This window comes from Humulus lupulus, chromosome 2 (genome assembly GCF_963169125.1).
Source record: "Humulus lupulus chromosome 2, drHumLupu1.1, whole genome shotgun sequence".
Lineage (NCBI taxonomy): Eukaryota > Viridiplantae > Streptophyta > Magnoliopsida > Rosales > Cannabaceae > Humulus > Humulus lupulus.
The window spans coordinates 34,142,085-34,161,114 of NC_084794.1; the positions used below are offsets into that span (position 1 = coordinate 34,142,085).

A 19,030-nucleotide genomic window follows, 5' to 3' on the forward strand; every position below is an offset into this window, starting at 1 on the left:
ACATCTCTGGTTCAGGTGCTTAATTACTGAGACAGGATGTTAAAAGTTTGGGAGATTTGAGTTACAAAAGCATTTAGAATGATACTATTATTTCTAGGGTAGATCCATCGAATCTCATATCTCATTTAAAGGAGAGGTGTAATAGAATATGGAGCTCAAACAGGTACTAAACTCTAGACCTTAAGTTATTTGGGCACTAACAAGTAATTACAAAACATTGATAGATATTCGCAGTCAATTACGCTGATGTAGTATAGTGTAGTGTTTACAAACGTACAGAAATTACTGTAGAATCCTCAACCTAATGCAAAGAAATAAAGAAACTTACACACATTCTGCTGGCCAAGTTCCTTCAGATAGGGATGATAAGAGGCGAATAAGTTCCACAGTCCTGAAGGGAAATTCACCTTCTAGGTTACAAAGAAGACACTGAATAGGACCATCAACAAAACTTTCTCTGTCCCAAAACTGACTGCAAAGTGATTCCTGAAAAATTTAAAGCAATAAATCCAATCAAAAAACTACAAAGGAAAAGAAAAATGTCAACTTTAATAGAACCACCAATGAAAAATCAACAAAATAATCAATAAATTACCCTTAAAGACAATCATTATGCAACCAAACCTCTCCCCGATAATTAAATACTGTAACAGTATATTTCATCACCGATGTTACATAAGATTATATTTAAAACAATTGATATTTTTTCTAATGGGGAAAAAAGAAATGAGGCATTTCTGACGTGAGGAATATATTTGATGACTGTCATAAAGACTTGGATTGAGCTGAAAACGGAAAGAATCAGTTCCAAGTCAGAAAGGAATCAATAATATATTTCATAGCAAATGGAATTTAGAAACCTAAAGCTAATTATTATAAAGCAATTAAGGCAATAAATCGAAGCAAACAAATGCTTTTATCATCTATCTTTCCAATGTTTTTTAATCGAACTGAATTGTTTGAAACTCAAAATTCAGAACAAAAGAAAAGGACAGGTAACTAAAGAATGAATCTTACTTAAAAATGTTAATCAACCAAAGCCAGGAATGGTTTGGCAAAGCAATGAAAAAGAAAACTCCAGCAGCTAACCAAACAATAGAGATAATGCTAGAGTAATCTTAGAGATAGTCTGACCTCCACGCTGTATAAATACAAAGCCATCATCACCAACAAAAGGTAAAATTCAAAAAAGCAATGCATAACAACATAATTACCACACCAAAACAATAAGGCTCTTCAATCAAGAAGAAGAATCTTACTTCATTGATTGCAATTTGTACTATGGATCAAAATTGAAAATAGCAGCTAAAAAATTCATCTTTTTTTTCCAAATAAATTTCATTAAAGTTACAGTTGAGAACTCTAAGAATTGATTTAATTCCAGCAACATGAAAATAATGTGTTCAGCGAGGTTTTCCTGCTTTTCAAGTTTTTCAAGTTTCAAGACACAAATGTACAATGCCTCTTGTATCAACTAAACTCCTTAAAGCTTTCTAATGCAATGAAATTCCAGCCAACAAACTAAACTACCAATTCCCAAGATCAAGTTACTAACAATTGATTAAGACATAAAGTGATGCAACAACTACAGTATATTTTATCTTTTTCATTCTTGCTAAAATAAAATTTTATTTTTGACCAAGGAAAACAAGCTCCAAAAATTCAATAGCAACAAAAATAGAAGTAGAAACTCTACACACCTTGAAACACCCACCATTTATCTTTGAATACATTGTCCATATGTTTACTAGAAAAGCTCTAGTATGCTTTAAAATAAGTTCTACAAGCAAATAATATAATATCAAGATCCTTAAAAGAAACTAGAAGGCAACACAGAGACAGATGAAGTGAACCAGCAACAAATTTTCAGTAGTCCATATAATATATTCAAGAATTTCATTCTCTGCATTTCATGAAATCACCACAAGCATTTAAAGCATTGGCTGCCAAGAAGCTTCTCATACACCTGAAGCAAATACCCATTTAAACTCAAACCAATAATCAAGAATCAAGCATACAAAACAGAGAGCTTGTGCTAGTAACAGGAAAATAAAACGTAGCCAATTTATTCAGAAAGAAACCAAAACCTGAAGAGTCCATATAAATAAGGATATGATGTTCCTATACAAGGTGAACATCTTTCATCCAATAATTCCTTCAAGCATTTATCTTGAGATAATGTTACAACTAAGAAGGTATCAAGTGTACAAAAAAAGTGTAATGTGTTGTATAATAATGCAAAACTCATAATGAACTATCATGTTTCCTCAAACTTTGATTACTTATTTCAAATAAAAATACTCACATAAATGATAGCTTACTTATAATATAATCCACAAATCATTTTATTTTGGCCCTTGAGTCTTTCACTTTTAACTACTTAAATAGTTACAGCAATTTGAGCTTAACAATTCTGCCTTTTCTCTTTTAACTTTTAAAGTCATTCGTGACTTTGGTAGATAAATTAGGCAAGGTATCTTACAATCATAACAGTGGTCAATTACTGTCTAAGGAAAAATATACAACAATGTTGATATGTACCATGCATAGCAAAATGCATGACAAAGAATAAAACAATCTCCACGTACGTAAACAATCTCCATGAGCCAAAAGGACCCATGTGCCCATTGAGACAAAAAGATTAAGAGCCAACAAAATTTTAAGTTTCATGATCTCACGACATTCCTAGCTTTTTTTTAGAGGCATTAACATCATGAGTTCTACGTTTTCTTAACCAATCTCAAGCTTTTGTCAAAATAGAAGAGCCACCTAACTCAAAATATTATATTGTAATTTACCATCTTGGAGTTTAATCAAATAGTTTATATGAAAACCAAATTTTGAAAAGAAAAGAATTTAATATCACCGTAAATGGAAAAATATAAGAGAAGAAAGAAGCAAAAATGCATTCCCATTAAGATACAAATACATACAAAGAGAAGAAGGAATAGAAAGAATATCCTTAAGGCATACAGAAAAAAAAAAACAAAAGTAAATTAAAATGGAAACAGAGAAAGAAACAGAAAAACAAATAAATTCATTTCCATACATATACAATGTAGTTATAATTGATACAGAGGCAAATAAAAGTTCAGAAGACAATGCTCTTGAAAGAAATGACACATTCAAGAGATTGTGGCATGTCATTAATCATCAATTACCCATCCAACTTTTTGTTACCCAGTAGTGATAGAAGGTTAGATAACTCTTTTCCATTAGGGGTATGGGGAAAGAAATGAAAGCAAGAAAATAATAACAATTTAATTAGGGATGAGATTCGAGTAATGTACCAAAATTTGACGAGGTTGTTCCTCTAATTTAAAGACCACTTATACTTTTTGCTATTTTTTTGTGTTTTTGTTTCCTCTTATTTTCCTCATTATGTCTTCTGATACAGAAAAGAAAAGAGATAAATAAATAAAAACAAGCACATTAGCTTTTAAAAAATGCCTAACATTGATTTCACACCATAATTGAAAAAAGGGCCTGATCTAGATAATTTCATGTTTTCACAAAAGTAGCTGAAACTATGAGCTAGAATAAAAGTTTGAAGACAAGAAGATTAGAATTTGAGAGGCATCTTTGTAATGCGAAGGTGCTTGTATATGCTTGGACAATAAAAAGACAAGATGAAAATCTTATCATGTCTAGTACAAATGTATCTATAAATATGGTAGCAATAGTGGGTATGAGCAAAAGAGAAATAAGCCATGGCAAGTTGTAAGCTAAAATTTGGTTAAGAGAATAAGAAAATTTGTTTTTTTCAAATTATTGGCCCTATTCAAATATTCTAAAGAATTTGCACCCAAAAATAATCACAAGATTCTGATAACACATACAGACACACAAGTTCATGACCCTACATAATATGATGTTTTAAAGTCATATGTTAGTTTTCAGTGCTCTAAATGAAATACATCAAGGTCTTAGCATGAATAACATCATAAAGATCAGCTAACAGTGCTAAAAGTTGTAGCCCATGTCTAAAAGTGATGTACTAGGCAGTTCTGGTAGGAATAAAAAACAATAAGCATTATCTTTTCTTCTTTTTTTGGTTCAAAATACATTACATGATATAAAAGCAACAAAGACTCGTTTTCTCCTTTGTTACTCTTCAATAATCCCATTTGTACACCTAAAACCTCACAAGCCAAACTAAAGCAGTAATCAAGTGAGATTCACTGACCTATTTGCAAGACTCTTTCTCGATTTAGCAGCTATACATTTTAATACCTCCTCGCTATCCAAAATATTTTCAACATCACATTTTAATAGATTACAAGAATCCAAGAATGCAACAGATTCTCCCAAACCTGCAACCAGTGACTTCTCCTTAACCTTCTCTTTGACATATTCCATGATAATTAGCCCTGCACTAGTACTCAACAAGAACATACATATGAGAAAATTTCTAATATGCACAAGTACAGATAATCAAATGACAGCATGCTAATGAAGAAATAAGAACTTGAGTAAAATTCACGGCCTGGTCAAAGATAAACCGAAAGTCAAGCATTAGGACCCAAATAAGTTCACACACAACCTAGAGAACACAACTAGTGCACAAGTTCACAGAATAGAAGATTTCTGTATATTGCAAAACCAGTAGGCAATTGTTAGGCCTTTGATACGCCTAACATAGTCAATGCGGAAAAAGGTAGCAATTGTAGAATAATAAATAGCCTTAAGTCTGATGTGATGACCTGGCTATTGAGTGTTTAATTAGTTGTCCTATTCAGCTAATGTTTATTGGTAGAGTTTATTGTTGTAAGCCTGAGTGACCGAAGAGAATAGCTATACATAGGTGGTAGGTAGGTCTGGGGGGATCTATCTGATTATTTGTATTGTTTTATAAAGTGAATTCTCTATGGAGAAATCTAAGGTCTCTAAGTCTTGGAACCCCTTGTAATCTGGTTTTGGTATCAATAAAGATTCATTCTAATTATTCAAGATACTAGTGTGCATCAGCAATACAAAGACCCACGTATAGATTAATGGTGTATTCAAGAAACCAATACAATAGCACAAACCAAAGAAATGCGACATGTTGATCAACTTTATTATGAAAGTGAAGTGTTTCCTGAGACCACATGCAAGTAGTTAGGTATGTTGATCAATAAAGATTAAACATATCAAACGTGAAAGATATCATACTAAACACAGTATTGAATGTCAAATTAATTTCTTTTATTATTTCTACTTTTGAGTATGTGGTGGACCAACTTTTACTCAATATGCATTTCTTTAGATGGAGCCTAAAACAACTATCACTGTAGAAAAAACTACATCCTTTTGTACAAGTCAGATTAAAGCCTGAGAAACTCCATCTATGACAAGGATTAGTGTGATTCTCCAACATTCTAACACCTATGAAAATTATTACCATCAAGCTTTTACTCATTACTATACTTTTTTACCTTTTCAACATTCCTTTACGAGGATTTCTTGTTCTCTATTGTACTTATTCTACAGAAAAGTTATCATTTTGTCACAAGTTGTTAGTCACAACAAAAAGTTGTTTGTAACAAAAAAATTAACTTTAGTCATAAATTGTCACTAATATAAGTTTAATCACAATTTATTATTTATAATAATAAACTTTGTTGTGACTACTAAAGATACATCTAATCACAACAAATTGTAACTTTTGCAACTAATACTTTTAGCACATAATTTTTTTATGAAAACAAATATATATTGACACGTTTTTAGTCACATTTTTTCATTGTTAGTTACAAATTTTGTTATGAATAAAAGTAAGATTTTTTATAGTGTTAATTTTTAACTATACAGATCAAACAATATCACTCTTATAGTTGGAGCTAAAAGATCCCAATATGACATTGAATTACTAATCTTTAGACCCTTCATTGCAAGTACGATTATGAGCTGAGTCTTTTACCAAAATAATCCAAACAAACATATTCTTCCCTTTTCCATTTAAAGTATTATGCTATCGAATCTTTCTATGAAATTATCACAAATATAAGCAAGCAATATTTCATAACCACAAATGTGTAAGTAGAAAATCATGCTTAATGATCTAAAGTTATGGATCTTCTAATCTTTGAATTTTCTTTGTGATTCTTTAACTGTGACGTCAGTAAAATAATTCAGCTTATGAGATGATCTTGAGTCGATCATTACAGGAAAGACTGGACATGGAAGTTGAATATCAGATGAACATAGTCTTGAATCAAGAATAAGATTGAAAAACTAAACAGAGTCTTCTGTTCATATTGCCCCTTAAATTTCATATCGATGTTTCGAACACTATCATGTTGCAGTACTTTTAGATATTTTAAAGTGTTATAATGACAAAAAATAGTAAAATAGACACACGAACATACCGGAAGCCAAAAGCATAGAATAGTTATCACTAGTGCGATCATTGATATGAACAAGCAAGGTAAGAAGTAGGGAAACCTATCAAATCATTTTTTTTAAGTTTAAAGTTAGACACTTGAACAATTTTTGAGAAGGCCAATGAGACATTAACAAATAAATAAATATCTAAGATAGATAAAATGATCATTCTTACCTCCCAATCAGTGATTCTTGAGAAAAAATATGTGGTAACTTCTCTGCAGGCTGTTGGAGATCATTAACTCTAACTTGTAAATAGTTATTACAATCAGAGAAAGTAGCAGATACCTGGCAGATATTCCTGAGTAGACATCAGCAGGTTTGTCTCCTGCAACAAGATTTACTGCAGTTGCACCCAACTGAAAAATGACAAATAATAGACAACTTTTAGTTAATAGAAAAAAAAAATTATAAGATGCGATTTTGGTGAGTACAGATTCCTTTGATGCATTATATTCAATATAATTTTTCGTACAAAAATAAAAAATAAAAAGAACATGCTGCAAATTAGGTAGACAAGAAGGATTCACAAATTCCAAGAAAACAACCTTTATATTACAGCTTTTGCACTCTGCGTTTTTATTTAACTTGAATAAAAGAGATGTTGGGTACCTTGTCCCTTCCCAGGGCAGCATAATGTTGTAGCCCATTGCACGAACCATCCTAGCAAATGGAACAAGAGGAAAATGATTAATTTTTAGTTATTCTCTGTATAATAAAACTATTATTCACATGGTATTGAAATACAAATATTCTGGTTGCCTCTCAACTTTTTTAACAGCGACAAAATAAAGAAAAATACTCATCTACTACTATAGTAACAATTATCAAGAGCTCATAATCTCTAGCACATATGAGCAAGAAGCTTTATGTTGCACATTGAAACAGAGGCCACAATCCCACATATCTTAATGTTTTTTCACAGAAAAGCAACTTCAATAGCATATTATTGGCATAATACAGAACAAACTCTGTGCAACCCAAGTGCATAAAAAAACTCAATGCAACATATCAACGTCTCTACAAATTGTGCTATAGACTCCAATGGAACCAGAGAATATGAAGAACCTGCTTCTATTTCAGCAGAGACAAATAAAACAGGTACAATATTAATTAACTATCGACTACACCTCTTATTCTTCACTGTTGATGGCAATTATTCATGTTTTCATGGAAAAGTATTAAATTTTTACTTCTCTTGAATTAAAGTACCATGTCACAAATAGTACTAGTTTGGGCCATGATAGATAAAGTATAGACATTAACCATAAAATGCAAACTATAAGGAATGAGAAAAATACATGGTGGACAGGCATATGTGAAAGAGTAGTCTCCGGAGAAGGGCTTCTCAACGCTTCTGCAAGACTAATACATGTTGCCAAACACTGAAAAGGATCCTTTACACCCAGCCACCAGTGCTTTCCTTTCAAAGGCCTATCTATCGAATCAAATACATTGTCAATATGGTTTTCGGTAAATGCTACTCGACCATCGTAAGATAATTTTTCCACACCACCACCATATAAATTTGCCAAATGTATCTTCAACTAGTATAAGCCTGACTTCCCCAAAGCGTGTCCATTTGCAAACACCAAGATGCCTCGTCACACATCAGAACCTAGATGGTTCAAGTAAGGATGCATGGGATAAGCACGACCTCGGAAATCAAGGTTGTGGGGATTGTAAAAACCTTCTTCATCCATCATCTTTCACCCAACCTGATCACATAACAAAAATTACTATATCAATTCAAGCAGAGCTTTTCAATTCCACCACATAAATTCTATAAATACAAGAAAGGAGAGAGAAAATTATAGCAAGTTTAAGTTAAATGTCGCAGTGCTGCGAATGCCTCTCACTATTCTCCTTTTTAGCTGTTTTAAGTTTCCATTTCCATTTGTGGATTTCTGATTCATCTTCAGCGTCAGGTTCTTTTGGCAAAGGAACCTATTTGAAAATTAATAATTTAGAATACATTATGAAGCCAGTTGATGGATAAAACCCACAACCATTATGCCACACAAATTATAACTTAAGGGTAAGATGTAAAGCTTCAGTCGAGCAGTATCAGTTTCTTTTGTTCATGCAATCACAGCATATTACAAACATATGTATGTTTATGTAAATTTTTGTATGTGTATAGTACTTAAGCATACAAGTAAGCACTATATAACAGACAAGAATCCAAATAAAGTGCAACCCACATCTTCACAGCTAACCAACCCACCAAGAGAACCTCCACTAGACCAAATTCTATCTATCACACTAAGCACCCTTTTGTTCACCCTCTATTTGGTATTTCCAAGTGTATCCAGGGCCTAATACAGAGAACAATATCAGCATTAGTCTAACAATAAAATGCCAAATAAGAGGCCACATGGAGTAGCGAACATATAAAGAAAGATCAATTTGTGAAGGCCTATTTGTGAAGAAACTAAGGCAAATCATTGAAGCATATTCACCAAGGAACTAACGTAACAAACTCCAACAAGGCATTCAGACCTCTAAAACAGGTTCCAGTTGCTTCCTAGAAGTCCTTTTAACTGCTTCACGTTGTTGTTTTGCTCCATGTGTCTGCATAACATATGATGGAAGGAACAAATAGGCTCCTTTGTCTTACCTGCCATATAAGGGAACATTTGTTTTAATACAAAGGTTATTTAGTTTCAAAGAAAAATGTGATATTACTATTTTCTATACGAACAATAACCTGAACTCCAAAAAACTATAAATATATATAAAATAAAATATTTTGAAAAAATAAACCAATCGACAATTATTGAATCTAAATATTCAAAGACGCTTAAATTCCATATCCTAGCCAATTATTAGGGGGGACTAGGATCGGCATATAAGGGATGACCATGTGCCTGGCCTGTAAGAACACCAATAAAAGTTTTATGATTAGTCTGCTACTCCCTATGAATCATACTTAAATCTGAAGTTATATAAACAATCATAATAGCACATTAAATCTACAAAAAAGAAAGAAAAATTATAAGGAGGATAATTTGAGTGCACACCCCCCCCCCCCCCCCCCCCCATAATTTCAATTATACTTACAGTTTTTTCCAGGCCTCTTCGAACAAGTGGGTCACATTCAATTACACCATATCTCCTGCTGGTCTTCCTAATCAATGAAAAGAAATGCATACGTTACATAATAAACACAGTGGGAGAGAGATTAAGTTCACCAGAAATGAATTTTTTTCTTACTGTGCTTCTTTAGTGATAGTTTTAAGGCTGCGAACAAATTCAGGGCGTATATCCGGTGGAGTATCACCTAATTGATCAACTCGAGGTTGTATATACGTTGTTTCTGTCAATAACTAAATCAATCGGCATCCAATCTATATGGTCCCAGAACCAATATAAAGTAACAATGAGGACAACAACAACATCACAGATTGTGAAACCAATGTTATGAGCATCACAAATCTTACCATGGGCTTCCTGACCCCAAGGTTTTGAATCATCTTGTTGCTTTACTATTTCCCTCACTTGCTGCACCTTCTACTTTTTTTTATCAACAGTGTAACTTTATTTCTTAGTTTTTGTTGGTCCTTTTTAATCGATATCTCTTTTTCAATGCTTACAGCATCAGGCTCACCCTTAGGTTCCTTGTCATCTGTATTTGTATTTGTATCCTTCTTCTTCTTATTCTTCTTCTCAAAAAACTTTTGTATCCTAACCTGAGTTCATGTAATCATATTATGTCAATGAATGTTAATAGATTTGAGAGTCACCAGCTCTTTTAGCTCTGCTTATCTGACTCTATTACATAGTTAGCAGCTACATGATTTGCTTTAACAAATACTCGCAAATAATCAAGAAAACATCACAGCTAGGTGTATGCTTATACTAAAACCTTCTATAGTTCTACTGATCATGGCAAAATACAGAGACAACAAATCTCCTGTCTTAACTATGAAAAATACAAATAGTCCCAGAAAATGAACATCTAAAATCATGTCTGACAGAAAACCATGTCGGAAACTTGATTCTTTAACTAACAAATCGATAATTGAATTGTTTCAACAAACTTCGTAGTAATGTAAGCAGGGTGGGATACACATTTTAAAAGTTGCTACAGAACAACACCTAACCAAACAAATGAAAGATAAATGTAGACATGAAATACTTGCTTGCATACTGAGAGATTATACTTAAGAACAAACAAAAATGAAAACTTAAAGCGACCCACCTCATTTTCAATAGCTTCACCAATCTGGCAAGATGCTTGGACTACCCTGACACTACCAACTGTTCCACTGTTAGTCATTAGTAACCCTATCAGCTTGTGCATTGCAATAACGGCCATCATGTCCGCTGACAAGTGATAATAATACGGAGCATAAGAAGGTTTGCTCTTCTTTTCCCAGCACATCTCCTTATCAGCAACAATGGCATTCCACAAAGGCTCAAACCAACCAAGGAACAATGACTTCACATAAGGAAAATTGGGTGCAAGTTTCTGCTCACACATTTCCGCTAAAAGCTCTTGGTACTCTTTGGCAGCCTCTTCCCACGCCTCTGTCTCCATTTTTATCTGCCGCCTCCTAAGAATGTGGTATTTCGTGATTCCCATTCCTGCGACCATTTTCTTCGGCCCCTTAAAGTAGGAATCCACCTTGTTCTCCTTATCCATCTCGTCTAACAACTCCTAAACCTCGTCAGAACTCGAGGAATCATCCTCGGCATCAGTACAAGCAATGGCCTCGGCAACACTTGCGTAACCTTTAAAACCATAAGTACCAAAAACGTTACTTGACGAATTCAGCAAACTGGGTTGTCCCAAAATGTTATCTTGAGACGATATTATCCCAAATTGACGAAAACTCGGTAACGGGAACCATGAATTCTCAGTAGCTCGAGTTGTATCTGGCCTATATTTTCTAAGAAAATTAGTATCTCTACGAGAAGTGAAAGAAGAAGAAGAATGAATATGAGAATAAAAAAAAAGCTTAAACTTCCTTGAAGTAGCTCTCTTGGCAAAACTCCTCCACATATTTATGAAAGAGAAGGGGTAGAATTAAATGATCAACTGAAAGTGGAGAATCAGGGGCAAATATATCATATTTTTGGGCAGCTAAAGAGGAAGATTTGGAATATATTGAGAAACAAGAGATTGGAGAGTACAATTGAATTTTGAAGCGGAAGGGAGAAGAAAAATGGAAGTGGTAATTTTTTCTCTAATCACACTTGGTCACCATGTGGAGAGAGTGCTCCTCTGGCGTGGTGTGCTCCAGCAGCTCGCGCGAAGGAGAGAGGGTAGAAAGACTCTGGGACAGAGAGAGCGAGAGAAAGATCGATGGAGAGGGAACTGAGAAACCAAGTGTGAGAGAAAGAGGCAGAGGCGTCATTAGGGACTGGGTTTTGAGGGAATAGGGCTGGGCAGAAACCGAGTGGGTTTCCCTCCATTTTAACTTTACCCAGCATTTTTTTTTTGGTTTCGCTCGCTTTTAACTTTAGCGCTTTCTATCTTTTTAAGTTACCTATTATAATACTTGTCTAATTAGCTTATAATTATGTATTATAGAAAGAGGTATTTGGTGTAGTGATGAGAGATGTTACGATATCTAAGCCTTCTTCGACCTCCCTATCAAAAAATAGGCTTGAGGCCACTATCTGATCCCTCAATGAAGAATCAGTGTTCTCAAAGCTGAGCTGGCGAATGCCGAGAATAGTATAGTTGAGCGGACCTTGCATGCCATTTGGAGGACCAACCCCAACGTTAACCTATCTCCTTTTGGTGACTACGCCACTTAGAAGGTTGCCAATTGGAGAGGTCGAGGTGGGAACCCATAGGGTCATCTTCAATGTTTATCTTCCATCTTCCTAGAAGAGGCGTCGTAGGGCCCTTTTCCCTTTTATTCTAAGCTTTTTTTTATGTATGGAACTTCTCAAGTCTGCTATCATGTGTGGACCTTTTATGTTTGGGATCCTTTTAAGTCTGCTTTCATGTATGGAACTTTTTATGTTTTGAACCCCTTTTTATTTCTGCGGTGGTTTTGAGGATGTATTGGCCTCCAAAGCCTTTTTCATTATTTTTTGTTGTTTTGTGTAAGGGACTTTGACAAGTTTTTTTTTTCTATATGAGGAATTTTTATAATTCTTCTTTGACATGTTGGCGATAGTATTTTTGGTGCACCCAGACTATATTTTCTTTTGTAAGGACATGTTAACCCTTTGGGGTTTTTCCATCCCTTTACAATTTTTGCTCGCGCTTTAGTTTTGTTCAAGAAGCACCCTTCTCGTTATTAGGAATAGTACTATTTTTACAAGTGTCTGTCTTAAGACCCTTTTTGGCTAGACGACTTGGTGGCTGCTCTAGACTTATCAGTGGGCATCCTTCTTGAGGCCTTACTCCTTGCAGAGGAGGTTCCGAGGTAGGAGCCTTTATTAGGAGGCCATTCTTGTGGAACCTTTTGACTCCCTTAATATCTATAAGGGTAGCTAATCCTCATTGATTAAAGAGATGCTTTACAATGTTTTTTTATCCTATGTATTTTATCTTATATTCTATCCTACTCCCAAGTGGTCGGTGAGATTTATCTTGTCGAGCACTTTAGTCATTTTGCTCTTATATACACTTTGACAATTTCAATTAGCAATGGGTAGAGTTAGATAAGCGCTTGTATAAAGATGAAATATAATATGCATGATAGGAAACGTATTCATTAACAATGAGTAGAATACAAGGGCACGTGTGGAAATACTACATCTACTATATTATGAGGGAAACTGGGTAACTTCTTTGATTCATAACTACTTAGGTAGGAATGGCATAAAACAAACCAACTATAGACATTCTACTAATACTTTACACAAGTAACAACGAAAAAAAAAACCCTTTTCATTTCTTGCACTAGGTGGGAAGGTCTTACTAATAATATTTCTTTAGATGCTCTCCATTCCATGCCCCGGGTACAATGGTGCCATCTAGACATGCTAACTTGTAGGTCTTAGGAGGTATTACTTGGGCGACCTAGTAGGGTCCCTCCCAGTTTTCCCCCTATACACCTACCCACGAATCTCGGGTCTTAGGGAGGACTTTCCTCGGCACTATGTATCCTACTCTAAATGCCCGCTCTCACACTCTGGAGTTGTAGTATTTTGCGACTCATTGTTAGTATGTTGCCAACTTCAGTTGTGCCTTCTCCCACTTTTCTTCCAGCAGGTCTAAATTTTTAGCTATTTCCATTCAGTTAGCCTAATCCTCGTAGGCTTTCACCGTAAAGGAATGTGCATCTAGAGAGACAGGGATCTCTCTAGTGGTAGAGCGTGGCATGGTTATGTAGGCCAAAAGTACATTGGGTAGTTCATCAACCCAAGATCCCCTTAACTTTTCTAATTTCGTCTTTAGGTGATGGGTTTTATGCCCCTATAAAACAATGACGGGCATGTAACGTGATTTATATTATCAATAAAAGATGTAGAAATTATTTTGTTTGACAACCGTGTTGCTAGCTTGTTTTATTACATGATTATTGGAATAATAAGAACATTTATAAAATCCCGAAGATATAAATATTTACAATTATAATGACTAGGTCATAGTGAATTATGATTGTAATTATATGTTCAAAAGAACGAGTCCTAAGATTAAGTGAGTGCATTGGATTTTCACTGAACTGGTAATCTAGGATATGATCTACTTACACATTTGGAGTGTTATGTCTTGTCCAAGGCATTGACAAAGTAGATAATTTCATATGTATATGGGTACATTGGACTAGGACTGATGTTAATTATTGAAAGATAAATAGGTATCATTGTGTAGCATCTCAGAATTTTACTTAGCTAGATAGTAGTAGTAGTAGTAGTAGTAGTAGTAGCTAGTAGTAGCTTGTAGTATGTTAGCTTTCATGGATATTGGTTCAAGCCGAGACTTAGTTGGAAACTCATAGAAATAGTTATAGATTTTATAAGTTTAACCTATAGTTTAGAAATATTAATTTTAACATAAGGTTTGATTAATATAGCTGGTCCTAGAAATATTATTTATTATAACCTAAGGTTTAGATAGAATTATTAAGAGTGTGACACTTGTCACAAGCATGTTTATTAAGGATTTAAACATTTTGGATTAATAATTTAATAAAAGAAAATCTAGAAGCTCTAGAACCTTCCAGCAACTGTTAGGATAATGTTTTACTGAATCAAAGTTGTTTTAACAAACTTCAAATATGCTGAAAGTGTGCAAAAATGTGTTTAAAATATCAGCGTATGCCGATAGATCACAACTATAAGGGTCGATATGTCGCCTACGGAAGATATGGAAAACAAGACGACTTCACACGAATGAAAGTATGAAAGCTCAAGACATAGGTAGGGGCGATATATCGCCTAGGGGAGGCGATATATTGGCTCCTGGATCCATTTTTGAATCCTTGTGGATTTAAATTAGAAACAGCCCCCAGGCACTCTTGAACGATTTTGACCGAGTTCTGAGCATCTGTTGAAATGAAAATTCAAATCTTTTCAATTAATATTCATTTATTTATTCATTTTAAAAGGGGTTAGTTTCACTCTTTGAACTCTATAAATAGGACCTAGTACTCAACTATTTCATTCATTACTCAAGCATTCTTCAAAGGCTCCAAGCTGCTAAGTTATTCTAAGAGAGAAAACACTTGGGTTTTGGGTTAAAATTTTTTCCATTCTAAGCTTCTCTAACCACTTGGGAAGTAAGATAGAGTGTTGTTTCAGTATCGAGGTGTAGATCGAAGTGCTAGTCCATTCAAGGTATTCTTATCCTCAGATTTAGCTCATCATAGTTCTTTTGTTTCCTTACATTTTCTTTCAGATCCTAACTTATTGTTATGTCTTTTTGGTTAGGTGTTTAAGATTATTGAAATTTAAGGTTTTCGGTAAGTTTCTATCTTGATGGTTTAGATCTCTTTTTCATCTTCTTTTCTTTAGAAACTCATGGTTTTTACTATTGGTTTTAGGAGTGTTCCAATCCTGTTCTTGTCTCCAATATTCCGATTTTTGGTAAGGAAAATAGGTTAGATTATATGTGTTATGATATTTTTATATGCTATGATATGTTATGTGCTATGTATATAAGTATGAATATGCTTTTAATCGCATGGGGCTTATAGTTGCTCAGATAGCAAACCCCAAGATTTTTATCATTATATGAATATGTTTTTAGTCACTGTGGGCTTATAATTACTTAGATAGCCAACCCCAAGATTTTTTATCATTATCGTGGATTAGAGTTATGATTAACCCTACCTCGATTAGTAGACAGAGGACCTAGATGGGTTATCATATACTACCTTGTGATCTAACCTACCTCGATTAGTAGACTAAGGACCTAGATGGTTTTATCACATGCTACGGTAATGAGTTAATGACCATTAATATTGTAGTCCTATATGATATACGTTTTTACTACATATGTTTTATGATATATGTTTTTAGTAGATTTTCCTTGCTGGGCATTAGGTTTATTCCTTTTATTTTAGATGGTGCAGGAAAATGAACTTGGAAGGCGGGATGGTTTTGTGGCAGCTTGGCATGTGTATTAGGGATGGATTGATTGAATGGACTGCTGGAAGATCGAGGATGACATTGTTTTCAAGTCTTTTAATTTATGTTTTATGTATTTCCGCACTTAGTATTTAAAAAATTGATTAAAGTTTATGTTTTTATGTTTTATGTACTAAACAATGGGTACCCATACCTTATTTTGTATTTCGTACAGTATTCTGGATTTTAAATAAAGTTATGTTATTTCTTATGTATGTATTCCAAAATAGTAGCTATGTTTAGTAGTTTTTAATGGTCCGAGGTCTAGAATTATTCGGGGCATTACACGTTGTTTTCGAATCTAATTAATGTCACAACGTTGACCATAGGTCAAGTTGATCTTAAATCTGAGTGATAATATTATGCTAATTATATTATTTAAATCTATTGACCTTTTCATTGCCAACTTACCCTACGGTCTAGCCCATACTTACATCTTGGAGATTTGGTAGTTAATTTAGTAGGAGTATTAATCATAGATAAGAAATCTATAGCTTCTATTTGTGATTGAGTTCACGGTTTTATCATTTACAAGGGACTTAGTAGGAATTTAAGATAAAATAAAAATGAGGGGTAAAACGGTAATTTTCACTCGACTAATTAGTATGTCATCAATAGAGGATTGAATGATTGTAATAGTTATAACAATGGATAACGTATTTGTGGTTAAATAAAGTACGTAATGGTGAAGTCCAGAGTCCAATTCTGAGTCTATAGTGGAGTCAAGGGGAATTAATAAATTGTGAGATAATTTATTGCAATAAACTTACTAGAGCTTGAGTTCATGGATCCATGGTCTCTATGTCGTCTCTTATCAAATCAAGTTTCATACCCTCAAACAATTGATTTAATTATCAATTAGAAATATCAAATTAACTAGGTAAATTTAGTGATATTTACATGAATAAGAATTTGGGAATAAAAGAGAATCTTTGGGAAAATTTATTAATATTGATAAATTGGTGTCAATATAAATAAATAATATTAGATCAAGTTTAAAATATTAATTAGTTAATTCAAATAAGGACTTAACTATTTATTTAGTTGAAAGAAAAATAAATAAAAAGGTTTTTACTTTAGGCCCAATTGGGATTTAAATTCAAAACAAAGAGATAAGGTCCAAGTCCATTTATGGGAGCCAAGGCTTTGATTTTTTTTGTTTATTATTTTAATTAATTTCAATTCAAATAAAGGCCATTAATTTGTCTATATAAGGAATGTGATATCTATGGTTTTCAGAAGTGATTCTGAGTTGATTTATTGGGTAAGTGAAAATTTAGACAATCTAATTCCCTTTTTGACTGCTTATTCTCTTGTTCTTCCCTCTCTAATTCTATCTCATGTGTTGAGAACTTGCCCATTCTTTGTTAGACTTGATTTAGTGATAGGCTTGGCACAATCTAGCAGTTTAAATTCTTGACAATACCGTGCTACCACCAAGAATCAAAGGTTAGAGAATCTAAAGGAAGGAATCATTGTTCTGCTGCATATTCGTAAGTTTCTACATCTTTGTGCTTATGCTAATTTACGAATCTGATGCTCATATGTATGTCATGTTATTATATGTTTCAATTACGGTGTCTTGGAAAAATAATAGGAAGCATGCATCTAGATTTAAATTCCAAGATCCTACATTAGGCTCTTCTTGAGGACCTTGTTGATGGCCTCCACTTGCCCATTGGCTTGGGGATGTACCACAGTTGAGAAACTCCTCTTTATGCATTTCTCCTTAAGTAAGCATCAAATAAACCTCCTTCAAACTGAGTGTCATTATCAGATATGATTTTATAGGGCACTCCATGTCTACAGATGACAAACTTGTCGACAAATGAGAAGATCCACTTGGTCGTGATGTTGGTTAGAGGCTCCACCTCGACCCACTTGGTGAAGTAGTCCACCGCCACAACTGTATACTTTGCTCCTCCTCTCCCCGCGGGTAGTGCGTCACTCAAGTCTATCACCCACACTTCAAAAGGCCAGGGGCTAGTCATGCTAACCAGCTCCTTAGGGGTTTCCTAGGAAAGTTCGCATGTCTCTGGCACTTGTCACACTTACGTGCGAAATCGGTGGTATCCTTTTCCACGGTGGGCCAATAGTACCACTGTCTCATGGCTTTTTTGGTCATTGATTGTCCACATGCATGGTTTCTACACTCCCCTTCATGTATCTTGTAGAGAACTTCTAGGGTCTCCTCTCCACTGATGCATTGTAGGAGTGGGATAGAGAATCCCCTCTTGTATAAGGTTCTGTCGACCAGGGTGTATTGGGCAGCTTTGTATACCAGTCTCTGAGCATATTTTTTGTCTTATGGTAATGTCCCATCTCGTAGCTATCTCATAATGGGTTAAGTCCATAGCTCTTTCAAGGTGTTGATTGTAATGCCCTGGATAGCCAAAACCATTACATTGTGTATTTTAAATAGTGCAAGACTTGCTAATCAAGTCATTTGGACAAAAAGTGTTACTAAAGTCAATTAACGGGTTAGGGTTAAAATATTTTGATCATAAAATAGTTAACTTTCATTAAAACAAGAGTCGGTACATGGGATCCCAAAAATAATGTTGACCAGGCAAATACTGTTGGGAAAACTTATATAGGATCTTTATTTATTTTCATGTAGATCGAATATTAAATAAATTAATATGAGATAACCTAGAACATGTTTCTAAAATTTAATTCAAAGAGAAATAATTATAAGAATACTTACATTATACACAGGGGAATGAAAGAGTCATTCCTTCAGTTTCTATAACCCTTGTATCCTTTCTATCGCAGAGTATTATCAAGAAACTGAACCGATCTTCAATTTTCTTCACAGTCTTCCAAAGTATCCTTAGAATCACCCAGACTAGAGTAAGAAATTCTCAACACATGAGATAGATACATAGAGAAACAGAAGAGAAAAGAACAATAAGGCTTAGAAAATGACTTGTGTTTAGAGAGAATCTAAAAACTATTAGAAAACTAGTGTCTGTCCTCTGTTTTCAACTCTCACTAAGTACTCCTTTTATAGAATTATTTAGGTCATTTATTTAATTAAAAAATAAATAAAATAATAGCCAATTAGAAGCCCTAGGTTGAAATTATCATGGGCTTTAGGCCCGTGAAATTTCACATTTGATTA

The 19,030-nt window shown here is 34.0% G+C and overlaps 1 pseudogene; it reads right to left on the reverse strand.

Annotated features, from left to right (window-relative positions):
- Window positions 1–1,896: 1,896 nt before the first annotated feature.
- LOC133814128 (DNA-directed RNA polymerase 1, mitochondrial-like) lies at window positions 1,897–11,374 on the reverse strand (annotated as a pseudogene).
- Window positions 11,375–19,030: the final 7,656 nt, after the last annotated feature.